Here is a 4,900-nt window from a genome sequence, read left to right as displayed (position 1 = left end):
TTACAATTGCACCTGGAAGTGGGGGGGGGGGGGGTATATTAGGCAGCGAGTGAACATTTTGTCCCTGAAGTTGATGTTTTGGAAGCAGAAAAAATGGACAAGTGTAAGGATTTGAGTGACTTTGACAAGGACCAAATTGTGATGACTAGACGACTGGGTCAGAGCAACTCCAAAACTGCAGCTCTTGTGGGATGTTCCCAGTCTGCAGTGGTCAGGACCTACCAAAAGTGTCCCAAAGAATAAAAACCAGTGAACTGGCTATAGGATCATCATGGGTGGCCAAGGCTCATTGATGAGCGTGGGGAGCGAAGAATGGCCCGTGTAGCCCGATCCAATAGAAGAGCTACTGGAGCTCAAATTGCTGAAAAAGCTCATGCTGTTTCTGATAGAAAGTTGTCTGAACACACAGTTCATTGCAGTTTGTTGTGTATGGGGCTGCGTATGAGTCTGATCCAGGGAGGCCTCACCTCGAAACTCACAGGACTTAAAGGATCTTCTACTAATGGTTTGGTGCCAGATACCACAGCATGCCTTCAGAGGTCTAGTGGAGTCCATGCCTCGATGGGTCAGGGCTGTTTTGGTGGCAACAGGGGGACCAACTCAATATTGGGCTGGTGGTCATAATGTTATGGCTGATGGGGTGTTTATTGTAGGCTCTGATGCATCTGGGTTGCTGGTCATGCATCTGTATGAATGTCTGTGCCTTGCAAAGCATGTGCGGCAGTCATGGCATTAAAGTGACCCTATCAAGTTTAACAAATATGGAGAATACAGGTTCCTGCAATAGAGGAGGTACAGGCATCCGACATTCCAAGGAGTCTTCAATACCAAAAAGTCTTAAGCTGGCCATATGCACATAAGCTTTTTCATTCAACCTGTAGGCCAAATAAAAGAAACCTAAAAGACTACTCCATCCCACTAAGCAGCATACCGTAGATGGACGAATCTGCTCTGCATGATAGCCAGCACTCTCGGCTGCCAGAGGACCCAAGCAGTCACTGCAGCTGATTGGCTAACAATTTCCACCTGGCTCCCTTTGGCAAAAATCAATTGAAAAATTGATTTTTGGTCGAGCTGGCAGGGCCACCTACAGCTCGAATTTCGCTTGATTCAGCAGGAGTCGGCCAAAATTTGAGTAGTGTATGGCCAGTGGTGAAGAGTCTTGGCTTAGCATGAACCCAGTTAACCTGCGTTTGCTCAATCCCACTCAAAACTGAATGCCCCCCACCCCCGGCTCAATCAGTTGCAGCAGGGCACGTTCCCTATTCTACAGCTATATGTTACAATGGAGCAGGGGAATGCCACTGATTGGGTCAGGGTGAGGAAACTGGCATTCACAGCTTCAAGCAGGCTTGAGCAAACTCAGAAGAATTGGGTTTGCAGTAAGCCCAGGCTCATCACTAATGGTCTGCTTTAGTAATGCTTCAGCACTGGAACAGAGGGAAGGTAGGAGACGCATGCCACAGGATAGGTGAGTATAAAGGCTTTTCTACTACAGGAACCTTTATTCTCTTTTTCAAACCTGGCGGAGTCACTTTCCAATAAATACTGTCCTCACATGATGGCTCCCTCAGACAAAACAATTGAGTTTAATACGTTTGATCTGTGTTGGAGGTATCTTATTGTCTCAGTCAGAAAGCAGTGAAGGATGACAATGCAAACCCCCGCCCCCCGTACTAGTACACATGAAAGATACTTTCATCACGAGATGGACTGCCCCAGGGGTTGGAGTTGACTTTACCTGCACCGCCTTGTGTGGTCAAAATTCTATTGAGGGATCAACTATTTCACTCTAGAATGTTACCTTTGTGTAAGTTTTTGTTTTAATTATATGTTTCTACACCTCCAAATACTAAGTCTCACTAAGGGCTTGTTCACACCTGGCCGTTTTGTAGCGCGAACGCTCTGCAAAACGCTCAAACACCGAAATCCCATTCTTTCCTATGGGTATGGTTCACACCTGAGCGTATTACAGGCCGTATGAACGCACTACAAAACGCCCTACGCCCAAAGAAGTACAGGAGCTTCTTTGGGGCGTTTTTGTCGCGCGTTTCCATTGGGATACAGCCAAGTAGCCCTCGGAAACGCGCGTTTGTCGCACGTCTTTTTTACCGTGAATCGCGGTAAAAACGCGCGTCATGAAACGCGTGACAAACGCGCATATTCGATACGCCTAAGTGTGAACCCAGCCTTATAGAACATTGGCAGCGGGTGGAGTTTGTTTTAAAGTAAACCCAATCACTAGAATCTCAAATAAACTTGATCATGTTAATGTCATTTCAAAAGGTTTTTTTTCAATCATTTTAAAACTGCAGATACCTTGTGATCCTGCCTTGAAGGGTCGGAGAAAACTTCCTGTTATAGGATGACAGCGCTTTGCCCCGTCTTCCAATTGCTTGTTAACGATGTCAACATTGGTGTGCTGGTGACATCTTTAACAAATGTCATTATTGGCTGCGCCATCCGCGGTCAATTCAAGCACCCACGCTGACAGAGATACCCGATAAGGAGTGCAGCAGGATTCTGGAATATATGATTTCCAATTGCTGTCTGATTTTCTGGGGGAAGCAGTAGAAAAAAGGTTTCTAATGTGTCAAATTTTTCCATAGATTTGGCACTATCTGGCCCCATAGACTTTAGACTTAGGAACTCTAATAAATGAGGCCCTCATAAAATGTCCCTCATTTATTACTCTTATTACTTTTTATGAACACATTTGCCCTAATGTACCCTAATGTAACATTTTCTATTGTGTTTACATGTATTAAGGATCGGCTTGATCTATGAGTTGGCTGACTCACTGAAGACATTGCACTCCCTGTGCGGCTGATATCTTATATCAACAGTTGGTAAACAGTCGATTATTATAGTAGATAGAGTTACCTGCTCTAGTTACTAATCTCAAAATCTAATTATTGCAAAGTCTTAAAATGTATACAGTGTATAAAGTGTAACTATGAGAAAGTCACGTCAAAAATTAATTTATGAGAAATACTGCCATAATAATGCAACATATTTGCTCAGTAGCACCTTTAACTACCAAAAGTGTTTATATTGTTATGTTAGAGTCCACTCTATAGATGGCTGTGCTGATGTGGTGCATAGTACCTGGTTACAGAACCTTTACTGGTCCAGATGGGTAGTGGACCCTGTATGCTGTTAAGGTGCTGACGCGATCTCTGCATGGTGGACAGCGGCGGGGGGGGGGTCAGTAACACAAGATGTCATTACATCACTGAAAGTGCAGCCTGTTCTATAGGCCCTGTGCAGCACTGAATATACTGTTCAAAAGTACTGTGTACATAAGGATGGACGTTTGCACAAAGCAAAAATAAATATTTCATTGTTTGCCGTCATTATCACACACATCAAAAGAGACTTGGCACACCTCTAAAGAGGCAGATTCACAAATATTACCTTACAGTGTAACGAACATTAGATTGTAAGCTCCTGGGGACAGGGCCTTCCCACTCTGTATTCTGAAAGTATCTATAGAATAGGAGGTACCAAGATAAATAATTGTGGGAAGAGGAACATTGGAAGATCATTCTTCATTCTTCCAATGAAATGTCAACTTCATCCTCTGTGCTGGGGTCATGCCACATGCCCTGTAGTGTTATTATTACATAGGAATGGACTCTCCTGGATTCTGTGGACCCGGGAGAGGACACACTCTCTTTGAGAGACACCATCTCTTTGCACATATCATAGAGATCGAAAAGCTGCCTGTAAAGATGATGGACTTCACTTATCCATGGATACACCAACACTAAAAGAGGAAGGTGAAGATACTTTTTTGGATGTTTCCATGCAGCCATTGGTGGTGTAGTATTGCACAATGACAATACCTCCACGATTGGCTATTGGTGACATAGTATTGCACAATGGCAGCACTTGCATGATTGGTAATTGGTGGCATAGTATTGCACAATGGCAGCACTTGCATGATTGGTCATTGGTGGCATAGTATTGCGCAATGGCAGAACTTCCATCATTGGCCATTGGTGGTGTAGTATTGAACAATAGCAGATCTTCTATGATTGGCCATTGGTGGTGTTGTATTACACAATAGCAGAGCTTCCATGATTGGCCATTTGTGGCGTACTGTAGTATTACACAAGCCTGCACTTCCGTGATGGACCTTCTGCAAACTTGTCTTTGCCAGGGCTGGTCCTCTGCACTGGCCTTCTAGTGCCAATATGGTAAATACAGTCATGCAGGTGGCCTAGTGTACAACAATTTGCCCATTACAGGCAAGCTATGGGCAAATCTAACAGATACTATTCTTTAGCACTGGTACCAAAACCCTCCATGTTGTACAAAACCAGCCTACATTCATTAAACCAGGGTTCTTCCAGAGGTTGCTTGGGGTTCCTTTAGCTGTGGTAAATTGAACTCTCATGTAATGCCACTTACATAGTCCTGGGTTGAACGCCCCTTAGCAGAGCCAGTGGCATGACACCAATACTCTTTGGTTTTTCAATTGACTTTTGTCAAAGGGTTCTTCTGGGGTAAAAAGGTTGAGAAAGGATTCTCTATAGTATTCTCCTTTTGCTCCTCCCCGAGCAGCTGCAAAAAGGTAATTCTTTCCTTTCGCCTCCGATGAATTAATTTTAGCAGGGGTTCCCTGAGCCCCAAACATGAACTTTAAGGTTCTTTGGGGTAAAGAGGTTGAGAAAAGATCGCCTATAGCAGCGTTTCCCAACCTCTTTTTTTAGTCTCGCCACCCTTTAAAAGTATGCAAAATCTTGAGTCACCCCAGTCTTAAATGTCATAGATTTTAAGAGGTACCCCATGCAAAAACAGCCAAAAAGTGGGTTTCCCCCTTGACATCAGAGTGCCTCCTTTAAATCAAAATCCCCCCCCCCCCCCCCCCCCCTCACATTCCCTGCCCATCCAC

The sequence above is a fragment of the Nanorana parkeri genome, unplaced genomic scaffold (genome assembly GCF_000935625.1).
Source record: "Nanorana parkeri isolate BGI_ZX_2015 unplaced genomic scaffold, ASM93562v1 scaffold56, whole genome shotgun sequence".
Taxonomy (NCBI): Eukaryota; Metazoa; Chordata; class Amphibia; order Anura; family Dicroglossidae; genus Nanorana; species Nanorana parkeri.
The sequence above is the reverse complement of the archived record's forward strand: the minus strand, read 5'-3'. Positions refer to the sequence as shown.